Below are 17,260 nucleotides of genomic sequence, written 5' to 3' on the forward strand. Positions count from 1 at the left end.
CACGTACATGGAACTCTGAGTTTATTTGTTAATTAGAACTTCTGTTTTTATCTATTAATTGGATGTGTGCATCCATGGCTACACCCACATTTATTGCCCATCATTAATCACACTTGATAAAATGGTGGTGATCTGCCTTCTTAACATAGAACATAGAACATAGCACATAGAACATTACAGAGCAATATAGGCCCTTCGGCCCTTGATGTTGCGCCGCCCTGTCATACTAATCTGAAGCCCATCCCACCTACACTATTCCATGTACGTCCAATTGCCTGTCTAATGCCGACTTAAATGCACTTAAACTTGGTGAATCTACCACTGTTGCAGGCAAAGCATTCCATACCCTTAGTACTCTCTGAGTAAAGAAACTACCTCTGACATCTGTCTTCTATCTATCTCCCCTCACTTTAAAGTTGTGTCCCCTCATGTTTGCTGTTCCCATACTTGTCCACCCTATCTAATCCTCTGATTATCTTGTATGTCTCTATTAAGTCACCTCTCAACCTTCTTCTCTCTAACGAAAACAGCCTCAAGGCTCTCAGCCTTTCCTCGTAAGACAATCCTTCCATACCAGGCAACATCCTAGTAAATCTCCTCTGCACCCTTTCCAAAGCTTCCGCATCCTTCTTATAATGCGGTGACCAGAACTGTACAAAATACTCCAAGTGTGGCCGTACCAGAGCTTTGTACAGCTGCAGCATAACCTCCTGGTTCCGGAACTCAATCCCTCTATTAAAAAAGGCCAAAACACTGTATGCCTTCTTAACAATCCTGTCAATTTGGGTGGCAACTTTCAGGGATCTGTGTACATGGACACCGAGATTGCTCTGCTCATCTGCACTCCCAAGAATCTTACCATTAGCCCAGTACTTTGCATTCCTATTACTCCGTCCAAAGTGTATCACCTCACACTTTTCCACATTAAACTCCATTTGCCACCTCTCAGCCCAGTTCTGCATCCTATCTATGTCTCTCTGCAACCTACTACATCCTGTGTCACTATCCACAACCCCACCAACCTTAGTGTCATCCGCAAATTTACTATCCCACCTTTCTAAGCCCTCATCCAAGTCATTTATAAAAATGACGAACAGCAGTGGACCCAACACTGACCCTTGCGGTACACCGCTAGTAACTGGACATCAAGATGAACATCTTCCATCAACTACAACCCTCTGTTTTCTTTCAGCAAGCCAATTACTGATCCAAACTGCTATGTCTCCCACAATCCCATTCCTCCGCATTTTGTATAATAGCCTACTGTGGGGAACCTTATCGAACACCTTGCTGAAATCTATATACATCACATCAACCGGTTTACTCTCATCTACCTCTTTGGTCACTTTGTCAAAAAAGTCAACAAGATTCGTTAGGCACGACCTACCCTTCACAAAACCGTGTTGACTGTCCCTGATCAGATTATTCTTTTCTAGATGGTTATAAATCCTATCTCTTATAACCTTTTCACGCGTTCCATATCTTCCTCCCTGCTTGACAGGTACATACTTATCTAGGACACACAGGAGCTTTTCCTTGAATAAGCTCCACATTTTTAATGTGCTCATCCCCTGCAGTTTCCTTCCCCATTCTACGCTTCCTAAATCTTTCTTAATTGCATTGTAATTTCCCTTCCCCCAGCTGTAACTCTTGTTCAGTTGAGTACACCTATTCCTTTCCATCACCAATGTAAACCTGACAGAATTGTGATCGCTGTCTCCAAAGGGATCACCTATTTCCAAATCTAACACCTGGCCAGGCTCGTTACCCAGTGCTAAATCTAAAGTGGCTTCACCCTTTGTAGGCCTGTCTACATACTGTGTCAGGAAGCCCTGCTGCACACACTGGACAAAAACTGACCCATCTATAGTATGCATACTGTAGTGATCCCAGTCAATATTTGGATAGTTGAAGTCCCCCATGACAACTACCCTGCCTCTCTCACTCCTATCAAGAATCATCTTTGCTATCCTTTCCTCTACATCTCTGGGACTATTTGGAGGCCTATAGAAAACTCCTAGCATGGTGACTTCTCCTTTCATGTTTCTAACCTCAGCCCATACTACCTCAGTTAACAAGTCCCCAAGCATCCTTTCTACAACTGTAATATTGTCCCTGATCAACAATGCCACACCTCCCCCTCTTTTACCATCTTCTCTGTTCTTACTGAAACATCTGAATCCCAGAACCTGCAACAGCCATTCCTGTCCCTGCTCTATCCGTGTCTCTGTAATGGCCACATCATCGAAGTCCCAGGTACCAACCCATGCTGCCATTTCCCCCACTTTATTTCGGATGCTCCTCGCGTTGAAGTACACACCCTTCAAACCAGGTTCTCGCTTGCCAGTGTCAGATACTTGATTTGGGAACTCCCTACTCTCATCCTCTTCTGTAGCTGTCCTATAATTTTGGTTCGCATCCCTCTGCTGTATTAGTTTAAATCCACCTTAATAGCTTCAGCGAATTTCCCACCCAGAATATTGGTACCCCTCTGGTTTAGATGAAGACCATACTGCATGTAGAGGTCCCATCTACCCCAGAAAGAGCTCTAATTATCCAAAAACCCAAAACCCTCCCTCCTGCACCATCCCTGAAGCCACGTGTTCAACTCCTTTCTCTCCCTATTCCTCACCTCACTAGCGCGTGGCACGAGCAGCAAACCAGAGAAAACAACTCTGTTTGTCCTAGTTCTAAGCTTTCATCCTAGCTCCCTGAATTTCTGCCTCAAGTCCCCATCTCTCTTCTGATCTATGTTGTTGGCGCTAATGTGGACCACAACTTGGGGCTGCTCTCCCTCCCCCCAAAGTATCCCAAAAACACGATCAGAGAGATCACGGACCCTGGCACCTGGGAGGCAACACACCAACCGTGAGTCTCTCTTGTCCCCACAGAACCTCCTATCTGTCCCCCTAACTATCGAGTTCCCAATGACTACTGCTCTGCTCCTCTTCCCCCTTCCCTTCTGAGCAACAGGTGCCCCACTGCTTTTCCCTGGTAAGTCATCCCCCCCCCCCCCGCAGTATCCAAAACGGTATATTTATTGTGAAGGGGAATGGTCACGAGGGATCCCTGCACTGCCTGCCGATTCCCTTTCTGTCCTCTAACTGTCACCCATCTGTCTTTTTCTTTTATCCAAACATGCAAATATAACCTGTTCTACTTAACCTTCCCAGAAGTCCTTTGCTTGCTCCTCCCTTGCTGGCCTGAAGGTAAGAAGTTTAAATATACTTACCGGCCTTCCCGACAATCACCTCCCACCAACGTCACCTCCTCCCGGCTCCCGCCTCTCGCTGCTCCGAAGTGGGAAACCACAGCAGTCCTCAGAATGTAGGTACAGCCCACACTGTTGTTAGATAATTTCAGGATTCTGACCCAGTGGCAATTGTAGGCACAGTGATATGCTTCCAAGTCAGTGTGTGGCTTGGTGGGGAACTTACAGGTGATTCCTTGGCATCAACTGCTATTTGTCCTCCTGGGTGACTGTTCATTGTGTGATGTCTCAAGGTTAGTATGTTGGATATATATTTAGGAGACACAATCTGTAAGTGTGCATTTCAGGGATGCGCTCATGATATTATCACAGTATTGTAGCTTGAGACTTGAGAATATAAAGGGTTCATATTAGATTAGATTAGATTAGATTCCCTACAGTGTGGAAACAGGTCCTTCAGCCCAACCAGTCCACACTGACCCTCCGAAGAGTAGCCACCTAGACCCATTCCCCCCCTTTGACTAATGCACCTAACACTATGGGCAACTTAGCATGGCCAATTCACCTGATCTGCACATCTTTTGGACTGTGGGAGGAAACCAGAGCACCCGGAGGAAACCCACACAGACACGGGGAGATTCTATATTATTAGGGATCATCTGGAACACTGCTGGAAGAATGCTGTTCAATTGTAACCTAATATTTGTGTGTAATGTTGACATTTGTTGGATTCTTTAAAAACATGATATTCATGTTTTTTTTATGCCGCAAGGGACAACATATGCATTGCCACGTCAGAGAAAATACATGATGGAATTTTTTTTAAAAAAGCACATCATAGCTAGCAGGGATGGTCATCTCTACAGTAAAAAATCTCATTGGAACTTATTGGAAAATGAATTGAAGTCCTGACAACAGCTTTAGACATCAGAATATTTGAAAAATCAGTTTGAGTAATTGGCAACTGCTATGCAAACTGCAGGTAGGGTTTTTAACAGCAAGAAGATGGAGTTTTTTTAAAAAGTTCCAAGATTATCCCACTTAACAAAAGCTGAAGTTATAAATACAATCAAAATTAAAGGCAACAGACCTATACTGAGGCACAGTAGCTATTCTATCCCTCTCCCCCTCTTTAAAAGAAACAAACACAACAAGTTGTCAATTCAATTTTTAACAAAAGCAATTAAACAAACCTGAAAGCACTGCATCAAAACTCTTAAAAGAAAACACTAAGCAGTTTTTTACATTGAGAAGGCCTACCAGTGTTCAGACCTCAGTTAGTTCCACCACTTCAATCTCCAATGCACAAAATGCATAAAAACGTCCATAACATAATTACTCCTCAGTTAAAAGTATGATTGTCACCGAGAAACCTGCTACTATAAGCCTCAAATGAGATTTGTCACAGCTTCACAAAAGCTGTCCAGTTTTTCTTGATATCTGTAAAGCATGTAACACCAAGGAATATTGGGCACATATACAAGAAATCTGGTTCCAAAAGATAAGCTAAACTCCAGAACAAAACATGTAACCAACAGGATGATACCATATCTCACTACTGACTGCAAGGCAAGTAAGACAATGCACACACAAAACATGTCAATGTGGTTCAAGAACAATCAAGCAAAATTAACATTTCAGGGAGATGATCAAGTTTTCCACACTTAACCTCACTCTCCATGTTAATGGTGTAAGGTGATCAGAAGTTTTTGCCACTATCAATGTCATATGTCCTATAAAGGCAGGACAACAGACACTGAAAGCTAAAACAAATTGCCACCATATCGCCACGACCCAACCTGAAGGACATATACTTCCATAAGTGGCACCCATTCTGTAGCCTATGCGAGACTGTCTCACAGCACATAACAGATCACCAATTCATGCATTGGCCAAATCAGACACCAGCGACAAAAGATAATCCCATCATTGCTTTTTGAAATCTTTTATCAGCTGAATATCAATGATCCAACAGTGGCAGGTTACCAGCATACACAGATCACGATATTATCACAGCAATAAAAAATCTATTCCCAGTACATGGGAAGATTATATCCTGTGGTATATTACTTCTCTGGGCTCCCCATTGTTTGACAATTTAGCAAAACATTAATGCAACTATCTCTGACAATGGCAAACACTATTTTCAGTTTATTCAGTTTCATGGAACAGATTGGAACACACTTACAGATTGTGTCACAGTCCAAAAGATGTGCAGGCCAGGTGAATTGGCCATTGACAATGGACTGCAATACTCTAGCAAACCATTTCATGCCACTTGTACTGAATTGAGATTAATCCATATCGCACTGTCACCCCACTACCCACAAGCAAATAGTCTCTCAGAACGTATGGTATATGCAATCAAACCTATGATCATCATAGGTCAAGCAATGAAGTGAGATGGTCACATGGCATTACTGCATTTTTGTGCAATGGAGGAGGGATGATCATCCCCAGAACAAATTATGCTCAGAAGGAAAATGCAAGTGACTTCACCCAGCAACCAATTGTGTAACCATTTCAAGAAACAAGATGCTCTTCTTCGAAGTCAGAGGAGAATTAAGAAAACACATGAGTGAGCAAGTAGAGGACTATTTAAACTGTTCACTGAGTAGACAGTGTGATGATACTGTGCCCTTTAACAGAGAGCAGACAAGTGCTACTACTTGGTGTTGGAATATCTCCTTCAGATGAGCAGTTGATAAACAGCTTTTGAGTTCTCCTTGGGTGTTTTATTTTTAAAACAAGACAAAAGAATCATGAGTGAGCAGTGTCAGAGATCACCCAGGAAGGCTTTTAGCTTTGCTTTCAGTTAGTGAGCAGTTTACTGCTGCTGCTGTTGAGCTAAAAGCATGAGTTTTCTGCTGCTCGAGTGAAGTTTTAGATAGCGAGGTTTACTCTTAAAAATTGAAAAGGACAGATTATTTCTTTCTTCTGGACTGAAGAGAAGCAGATTATGAGAATCATAACTGTTTTTCTGAATTGTATTGTTGTCAAGGGATGTGTTTATGGGATGCTGTCTACATCGGAACAGTTGATGATCTGTCGTTCAGTAATTATCTTGTTAAGTATTTCAATAGAGTTAAAGTTTTGACAATTCTGTTTTTGTATTTTAACTGTACTGTAAGAATAAAATGTGTTATAAATAAAGTCTACTGGTTGTCCAATTGAATCATATTTGGAACACAGCACCTTATACTTGCTTTTAAATAAATGCAAAAGTTTGGATATAGGCTATCTCCTTATTGTACTTTGGTTGGTTGGTGGGGTGGGGGTGGGGGGCAGGGGTGGTGGTTGCTGGTGTCTGGTCTCGTCCATAACAACAGTGCAAATTAGAAACACAAGATGAATACTTAGATAAAAGAAATTATTTCTAACATATGCAATGCCCAGATCATGCTAAGTTATTACTGATAATGCTGCTACATTGTGAAGGAACGGAGTCCAGCTCAGATGAATGAATCTCACACCAATCCTGCATGAGGTGAATGAGGAAGAACACTTTCATGATGATAGTTGTTTGGTGATGTTGAGTGAGAGCTACAAACAGGAAAACAACAAAGTTGTCAAGCAAGTGCAAGTACCTTTCCATTTGATGACTAGATCAGATCAGGATATCACACTTCCAAGGCTTTACTTTGAAGATTGAAATGTTAATCTTGTAAGTATTGTTTAACCTGTTTGTAAAATTGTTGAACTGACAATACATAGAGTAACAGAGCCATAGAGATGTACAGCATGGAAACAGACCCTTCGGGCCAACTCAATAATGCTGATCAGATATCCCAACCCAATCTAGTCCCACCTGCCAGCACCCAGCCCATATCCCTCCAAACTCTTCCTATTCATGTACCTATCCAAATACCTTTTAAATGTTGCCGTTGTACCAGCCTCCACCACTTCCTGTGGCAGCTCAGTCCATACACATACCACCCTCTGCATGAAGAAATTGCCCCTTAGGTCTCTTTTCTATCTTTTCCCTCTCATCCTCTAGCTCTGGACTCCCCACCCCAGGAAAAAGACTTTGTCTGTTTATCCTATCCAATTTTGTAAATCTCTATAAGGTCACCCCTCAGCCTCCGACGGTCCAAAGAAAACAGCCCCAGCCCGTTCAGCCTCTCCCGTTAGCTCAAATTCTCCAACCCTGGCAACATCCATGCAAATCTTTTCTGGACCCTTTCAAGTTTCATAACATCTTTCTGATAGGAAGGAGACCAGACGGCATGCAATATTCCAACAGTGGCCAAATCAATGTCCTGTACAGCTGCAACAACACCTCCCAACTCCTGTACTCAATACTCTGACCAATAAAGGAAAGCATACCAAACACCTTCTTCACTATCTTATCTACCTGCTACTTCACTTTCAAGGAGCTATGACCCTGCACTCCAAGGTCCCTTTGTTCAGCAACACTCCCTCGGACCTTACCATTAAGTGTAAACGTCCTGCTAAGATTTGCTTTCCCAAAATGCAGCACCTTGCATTTATCTGAATTAAACACTATCTGCCACTTCTCAGCCCATTGGCCCTTCTGATCAAGAACCTGTTGTAATCTGAGATAACCTTCTTTGCTGTCCACCACAGCTCCAATTTTGGTGTCATCTGCAAACTTACTAATGATACCTCTTATTCTCACATCCAAATCATTTATATAAATGACAAAAAGTAGTGGACCCAGTACCGATCCTTGTGGCATTCCACTGGTCACAGGCCTCCAGTTTGAAAAACAACCCTCCACCACCACCCTCTGTCTTCTACCTTTGAGCCAGTTCTGTATCCAAATGGCTGATTCTCCCTGTATTCCGTGAGGCCTAACTTTGCTAACCAGTCTCCCATGGGGACCCTTGTCAAACGCCTTGCTGAAGTCCATATAGATCACATTTACCTCTCTGTTGTCATCAATCTTCTTTGTTACATCTTCAAAAAACTCAATCAAGTTTGTGAGATGTGATTTCCCACGCACAAAGCCATGTTGACTAAGCGTAATCAGTGCTTGCCTTTCAAAATATATATACATCCTGTCCCTCAGGATTCCCTCCAATAACTTGCCCACCCCTGACGTCAGGCTCACTGGTCTATAGTTCCCTGGCTTGTCCTTACCACCCTTTTTAAACAGTAGCACCACGTTAGCCAACCTCCAATCTTCTGGCACCTCACCTGTGACTATCGATTATTGCTGGCCGCAAAGTGCTCTCCCACTGACACCTGTCACCTGCCCTGCCTTATTTCCCAAGAGTAGGTCAAGTTTTGCACCTTCTCTTGTAGGTACATCCACATACTGAATCAGAACATTTTCTTGTACACACTTAAATTCCTCTCCATCTAAATTGTTTACAATATGGCAGTCCAAGTCTACGTTTGTAAAGTCAAAATCCCCTACCATAACCACCTGATTATTCTTACAGACAGCTGAGACCTCCTTACAAATTTGTTTCTCAATTTCCCTGTGACTGTTAGGGGATCTATAATGCAGTCCCAATAAGGTGATCATCCCTTTCTTATTTCTCAGTTCCACCTAAATAACTTCCCTGGATGTATTTCCGGGAATTTGCTCCCTCAGTGCTGCTGCAATGCTATTCCTTATGAAAAACGCCACTCCCCCTCCTCTCTTGCCTCCCTTTCTATCCGTACTGTAACAGTTGTAACCTGGAACATTAAGCTGCCAGTCCTGTCCATCACTGAGCCATGTTTCGGTAATTGCTGTGATATCCCAGTCCCATGTTCCGAACCATGCCCTGAGTTCATCTGCCTTCTTTGTTAGGCCCCTTGCATTGAAATAAATGCAATTTAATTTATTAGATTACTTACAGTATGGAAACAGGCCCTTTGGCCCAACAAGTCCACACCGACCTGCCGAAGCGCAAACCACCCAGACCCATTCCCCTACAGTTTCCCTTTCACCTAACACTACAGGCAATTTAGCATAGTCAATTCACCTAACCTGCACATTTTTAGATTGTGGGAGGAAACTAGATCACCCGGAGAAAACCCATGCAGACACGAGGAGAATGTGCAAACTCCACACAGTCAGTCACCTGAGGCGAGAATTGAACCAGGATCTCTGGCGCTGTGAGGCAGCAGTGCTAACCACTGTGCCACCGCGCCACCCACTAGCCCCCATTAGTCCTACCTTGACCCTGCCTGCCGTGACTGTTTGACTTGCTTCTATTCTCAACTGTATCAGTCGCAGATTGATCTCTTTCCTCACTATCTCCCTGCGTCCCATCACCACCACCCCCTCCCCCACCCCCAGACCCCCCCTCCCCCAACCCCGCCCCCCCCCCCCCCACCTTACTAGTTTAAATCCTCCTGAGCAGCTCTAGCAAATTTCCCTGCCAGTATATTAGTCCCCTTCCAATCTAGGTGCAATCTGTCCTTCTTATACAGGTCATGTCTACCCCAAAAGAGAGTCCAATGATCCAAAAATGTGAATCCTTCTTCCATACACCAGTTCCTGAGCCATGCATTCATTTGCTCCATCCTCCTATTCCTGCCCTCACTACCTCATAGCACTGGGAGTAATCCAGATATTACTACTCTCAAGGATCTCCTTTTTAAATTCCTGCCTAACTCTCTGCAATCTCCCTTCAGAATCTCAACCTTTTCCCTTCCTATGTCATTGGTTCCAGTGTGGACAATGTCCTCTTGCAGGACCCTCTCCACCTTGAGAACATTCTGCACCCTCTCTCCAGGGAAGCAACACACATTCTGTTTTTTCACTGTTGGACACAGAAACGCCTGTCTGTACCTCGGACTAGAGAGTCCCCTAACACAATTGACCTCTTGGAACCCGATATATCCCTTGCTGCATTAGAATCAGTCTCAATACCAGAAACTTGGCTGTTCATGCTACATTGCCCTGTGAATCGATCACCCCTTACATTTTCCAAAACAGCGTATTTGTTTGAAATGGGGATAGTCACAGAAGACTCCTGCACTACATGCCTACCTCTCTTATCTTTTCTGGAGTTAACCCATCTATGTGACTGTATCTGAGATTTTTCCCCTGTTTCTGTGTGCCATCAATCACATACTGGTGCTTTTGCATATTCTTCATTGCTTCTAACTGTTTCTCTGACCGATCCATTCAATGTGATAGGATTCACAACCAACAGCATTTATTACAGATATAATTCTCAGTAACCCATAAACTCTCCTTAAACTCCCACATCTGACAAGAAGCGCATGTCACTCTTCTAAAGGCCATTTTTGCTCCTTCACAATCTACAGACCCAGAAAATAACACCATCTTATTCCTCTACAAAACACTGCTCCAGGTTAAATTAATAGTTATGGCTTATATTATAAGCTTAATCAAAAGACATATCTCAAAAACATATAATCAAGAAAGAACCCACTCTGCCTACTCCTGCAGACTTTCTGTAGACCATACTTAAAACAATTCACTTATCTGTTTCTGTGCTGTGACTTCACTCAAACAGTTCCTCCAAGATCAGTTGTGAGTTTCACTGTTTGTTAATTTTCCCAGACGAACTCTGATATCCAGCGATACATGAATTCAAACAGCAAAGGCAGTAACTGTGCAGGTTCACTGTGGTGTCAATTTCTTTTTCTCCCTCAGTCCTGCACTGACCTCATCATGCGCTTCCTTTGCCTGTTCTTCTCCCTTTTAAAACTGCTGTTGTTTTGACTTTTTTTTTCTCAAAGTTCAAAAACAATGCAACAGTATATAAAACAGTAATTGTTGCTCCTGGAATTCAAGGAAATCACCTCCAACACCTAAAATATCTCAAAAAAGGGGCAGCTGTTATAGCCAGAAATTCTTCCCATCCTCCATCTTGGATTACCCGGAATCCTTGACATGTTTATGTGTCTTATCTGCTTGGAAATGTTTTTTCTTTGGAGAAAACAAAAAAAAAGCCTCATTGTCAATATTCGAGAGGCCCTTAAGAGACACAGTATAATCATGCTTGAAGAGACATACTGTCACTACTTCATTATATGTGGCCCGTGGATATATCAGGGATCACTTGAGCATAATATACTACTGGAATAATGCTGCTCAATTATTATCTACAATTTAATATCATAGTTAGCTGTAACAGACATGTTAGATTCATTATCATAATGATAGACATTCTTGGTTTCTTATGTTATTGGTAATAAAATTAATACTGTTAAAGTACCCAACTGGAGTCAAAAGTCACATTCGAGTTTGCAGATTTAGGTGTTCTCAGAGAATTCTTGGTTAGTTAGTGCATTGCAGCTTCCAGTTGCTGTCATTTTGTGTCAATGCTGAAGGGACTGACTGTAAAAGGTGATGAATAAGATGTCAATCAAGCAGACTGGTTTGTACTGGATGGTGTTCAACCTCTGATTGTTCTCAGAGCTGCACCCATCCAGGCATCACACTCCTAAAACATACCTTGTAGATGGGGACAGGCACTGGAACCTATAACAACAGATCGTAAGATTGTCTATCATTTTTAATCTCCAACAGTATTTTTACATACTATGCTGAAAATGCCATGGAAAACAATGGAGCTCACTGACATTTGCACTGGAATTATGGATACACATTTCTGGAATTAAAAGATCTCTGTGTTTTGTGCCCTCATAAACTGAAGGGTATATTCCCTAGACATTGAACAATTAGCTTGCTTCAGATATTTCTTGCTTCAGTTTGCAATCTTTTAAGAAAATGCATTCACAATGTTTTACCAAGAGGAATGTGCAAGTAATAAGCCCCACTACTCCATGAGTTGCTATAATTAGTACAAATAGTTATCTTTAATGACTAAAGTGGCTAATTGTTCCCCTTTAGTCCTATTATCCAGAATAACTCTCCTGGTATCTTTAATGAACCAGGAACTAGTCTGTTTGTTATAAAATTACAATAATTGTGAAAAACACCTGGCAAGCTGGTTAATATTTAAGATATAGTCTCGAATTAGGTGTATATTTAATCCCAAAACAGACTCTCATACAGAACACAAAATACATCAATGACAGTGCAGATTAGATTAGATTCCCTACAGTGTGCAAACAGGCCCTTTGGCCCGACAAGTCCACACCGACCCTCCAAAGAGCAACCCACCCAGACCCATTCCCTACATTCAGCCCTGACTAATGCACCTAACCCTACTGGCAAATTAGCTTAGCCAATTCACCTGACCTGCACATCGTTGGACTGTGGGAGGAAACCGGTGCACCCGAAGGAAACCTACACAGACAGGGGGAGAATGTGCAAACTCCACACAGATAGTTGCTCGAGGTGGGAATTGAACCTGGGTCCCTGGCACTGTGAGGCAGCAGTGCTAACCACTGAGCCACCATGCCACCCCTGATACTTAAAAAGGGCAAAATATAAACACGGTTATGGTGTGAAAAGCAAAAGTGATAAATTCTCACAATCCACTGGTTTTCTTATGGATAAAATGAGATTGCTGATGATCATAGACAGATGGAAGAAGGTCCAATCAAACCCTGAATCAGGTGGAAGTCAAGCTTTGTTCAAGTCTTTGGATAATGGCCACAGTATAGCATTTCAACTAATTGGCTGAATGAGAAGGAGCTTTGGAGGTGTTCTGACTCCCTAGGTTTGTGAAACAGAAAACAATTCCAAAGAAGATTCCTAAGTAACCATCAGCACAGAATTCCATAGTCTCTTCAAAAGACATGTTTTCCAACAATTAAGCCAATAAACTTCATCTCTAAAACCTTTGCTTGGCTATTTTCCAAATCATTTGACTTTCAGTAATCAATAGGTAGATTCTAGCCCAGATTAAATTCTTCACCTCATTTCTAAGAAACTACATGGGCCCCCTATAAATTCTTGGTAAAGTAACCCTTCCATCCACTTTTCATTCATAAATATCTATACGTATCACAACATGACTACATCCTTGGGAAATTAAATACCAATTCCAAATGCATTTCATTATGATTCAGGCATGAAAACATATACAATATAAAAACACAAAGAACTTAAGCTTCTCACTGTTCATCTTTCCTCACTCAAAATTCAATCTATTCAGTTTATTGTTACCTTATTAATCTTTAAAACTATTCCAATATCATTGCATTCCTGGTAGAGCAAGGGAATTATGTTATTCTTATCAACAGTATAAACAATCTTTATGTTATACTATTGATTAACATACTCCACTAAAACAGTTTAACATTTTGCCTTTTAAAATTTCTACAAAGGCCAGAGGATTATAATAAGTATGTACCAACATTTCATTTTGGTTAATGTGGTACACATTAACTGCAAAATGAACAAAGCTTGACGTCCACCTGATTTAGGGTTTGATTAGAACATCTTCCATCTGTCTATGACCATTAGCAATCTGATTTGATCCATAAGAAACCCAGTGCAATGCAAGAATTTATCAATTATCTATTCCTTTTCAAACCATAAAGGTGTTTTTATTTTGCCCTTTTTAAATATCATCTCTGCAGAGTCATTGATGTATTTTGTGTTCTATAAGAGTGTCTGTTTTGGGATTAAATATACACCTAATTCAAGACGGTACCTTAAATATTAACCAGTTTGCCAGTTGTTTCTTCCAAAGTCATATTTTCCATAAATGATGAGCAATAAATTAACCACTATTTTGCAAAGTCATTTGACTTTCTGTAATCAGCAGTCCTTCAAAGCCCACACTAAACTATGGATCTAAATTCCAGAAAAAAATACCTGGGTTCCCTTAAAACTATTTTTTAAAAAAACTTCTTAACCCAAAAAGTGTCTAAATGGTTCAATTACTTCCAGTTTCTGCATTGTCTCGGAACAGAGATACATATTTTCCCCACAACAGGATACGGTTATTGCTGGCTAAACCAGCATTCCCAAATTGCTGTTGAGAAGTTAGCAGTGAGCTGCTTTCTGTAATTGCTGCAAGGAGAGCACTGAACAAGGGATTTGAATTAAACCCTATCAAGTAGGGTTTAGTGAGTAGTTATAGTTAGAATTGAACAGGCTACTTTTCTGCCCTTTCCAGTTTTAACTTGCAGAGTTCTTAAGACAGCTGAGGTATCCCGCTAAAGGACTCATATATATTGGCAAATTAAGGTTTGATTATAACAGTTTGTCCCTAATTACATTTAACTTGGGCATGAGTAAGAAAACAACCAAACACCTAGATGGAAAATTCCAGCTTTCCATTCCCATATCTCAGCCCTTTTGCATCTGCACCAACAAGAATATGCTGTAAAGGCCTCTCCATTAGTGATCTAGTGGGTGACCAACAGTTGCCTGATCTTCCCTTACTGGCAGTTGCTATGTGTTTTCTTACTGTCTAGAAAGGATGGGAAACAGACTAATTGATTGAATTAAATTAAATTAAGTTTTTTTTTAGATTACTTACAGTGTGGAAACAGGCCCTTCGGCCCAACAAGTCCACACCGACCCGCCGAAGCGCAACCCACCCATACCCCTACATTTACCTCTTACCTAACACTACGGGCAATTTAGCATGGCCAATTCACCTGACCCGCACATCTTTGGAATGTGGGAGGAAACCGGAGCACCCAGAGGAAACCCACGCAGACACGGGGAGAACGTGCAAACTCCACACAGTCTGTCGCCTGAGTCGGGAATTGAACCCGGATCTCAGGTGCTGTGAGGCAGTAGTGCTAACCACTGTGCCACCGTGCCGCCCAAGTTAAACTAATCTAAATTAAAATTAAATTAAATTAAGATATTCTGGCCTTAAACAATGTTTTATATTCACATTGCCACCAACATTCCTCCATTTGTCAAAATTCAGCTTGGGGCTAATGTTAACCTTAAAGATTCTGGAAGATAACTCCTCTCAAGTTGATTCAAAACCTTGTGCTTCTTTTTAATGCTCAACACTTTTAAACTAATGTTTATTTTCCTGAAAGATTAATAATGCCTATCACTGGATTAGATGCATATTTCATAGTTAAATGCCCTTATGCTCTGACAGATAAGATTTATATTATTGAAATTTACTGTTGTTAACATTTGTACTTATAAGTAAGGAGAAAGTGAGGACTGCAGATGCTGGAGATCAGAGCTGAAAAATGTGTTGCTGGAAAAGCGCAGCAGGTCAGGCAGCATCCAAGGAGCAGGAGAATCGACATTTCGGGCATAAGTCCTTCTTATCGACGTTTCGGGCATAAGCCCTTCTTAAATAACCCAATTTAATTCTTTTATATAGAAACTTTAATGTAGTCACTTATGAGATAATCATTCACAGATGTCCAATATAAAAGCAGCCAAATGTTGAAACAGTGTTCTAGTAAATATTTTACTCTTGTATGGGTTCAAGTGGCAGCATAGAGAGCCATTTTTCTGAAAAACACAGTTCCTGATCTTACCTGGGTGAGTTTAGTGAACAGAAGGCAGAAGCTGCGTAGTTTCAATTTCAAATTTTGAGCATTTTTTTCTCTCCTATATTGATTGATAGGCTTGGTTCTGCAATGGATGACGAATTCTCCAAAGAAGCTACAGCCCTGAGATGGGAAGGGAGCAGCAGCTGGCTTGGTGGTACCTTAGTCAAATGAGGGAAATGTTGATGAGATGTGGGTTGTGGTTAGCTAGCTGCGAGGAGTGTCAGCTGGATGTAGCCTTCACTGAGGTGTACTCATAAAATGATTGCAATGATGGACAGATGAGATTCTGTTTTCTGTGGTCCACACACAGTGTCTGAAGGGCAGTTACCTTTCCTATGCAATATCCCGGTGGCTAGGGTAAAACACGGAAAACAGGTTCAATCTGAAGCACACAGGCTCATTAAGATATTTGATTGATGTATCTGTCTCTTGAGAGACTGGTGACCTGAACCCTTTAAATCCAAATGGGAGAAGGCTAGCATGTTTGAATTTTTTTTCATGCAACCTAAATGAAACCCTGTTCATTTTTGGGAATTAAAAATCCCCTTATAGTTTGATTTCAGAATTGCTAGTTATATTGTGGGAATTGGCATCAACAATGTGTCTTATTTTATGTATCTTAACATTCTGCATTCCTTTTATCTAAGGAAAGCCCAACTTCTTTGTTTAATTAAATTGGCTTATGAATATTGATTGAAGTAAATCACACAGCATCTCAGTTGGTCTTTGCTTTGAACACAATGCAGTATGAATCTGCCAATATGAAACAACTCTATTGAAAAAATTCTTAGGATAACAGAAATCCAACGTCACAGCACCAGCAGTTCAACTCCTTCCCACAAATTCAAGACATTTGAGCACAATTATTGTGAAAGCATGGGGTATCCTTTCAAATGTTTACCATTTATGCGACATACATTTCTGACTTTCAAAAGAGAAAATGAGATTTTAAAATTGGTTTCATCTGCAGCAGTTTCTTATTGGACAGTTGAATAACCAATAGGGGAAAACTTAACAATTTGGGGATAAAAGACTAATTTCCTTGTAGATATGTAGTGATAAATTGGCCATGGAATGAAGCCAGGCTGTCAATCTATAAATGAACTGCCAAAGATTTTCTTCCGCGCAGCTGAGAGAATCAATCTGTGGTCTAGCGATTCTGTGCATGGGATGCCACAGTCTGTTTGAAATTATTGATCGTAACTTTGTAAGTAGAGGGCTTAAAACTGGATAAGCTTTGTCAATTTAACTTGTATCTTTTGTTCAGAGTGTTTCTGCAGTCAAACTTCATGAAGTTGACCTCAGAATTACATTGCCTTTCAGAAGTCTGCTTCGTTTACAGACTGGATAGATTATTAGGCTGTATATGCAGTATACTCCAAAGATCACATTGTATATCTTGTGGGCTGATACTCACTTTCTTTCTTTCTAAGTACTTCTGGGTGTGAAGTTCAATTGCATGGCGTGCATATATACCTCCTTCATAGAAGCAACGAATGCCACTGGCTCTCTCCTGCCCAAATTCCTTGATGTCAACCCTTTGGAGAGAAACACACAGGATCATCCTTCACATTGACTAAAGACAGTTGAACAACTGAGATCACCAATGAGTTGATGTAATGCGCAAGTATTAAAATTAATCAGGAAATGTACTTTGAATGTCTGCCTTGGCTACCTCTGAAACAAGAGTTATGGTTGAAGAATGATGGACCCTGTACT

This window comes from Hemiscyllium ocellatum, chromosome 7 (genome assembly GCF_020745735.1).
Source record: "Hemiscyllium ocellatum isolate sHemOce1 chromosome 7, sHemOce1.pat.X.cur, whole genome shotgun sequence".
Lineage (NCBI taxonomy): Eukaryota > Metazoa > Chordata > Chondrichthyes > Orectolobiformes > Hemiscylliidae > Hemiscyllium > Hemiscyllium ocellatum.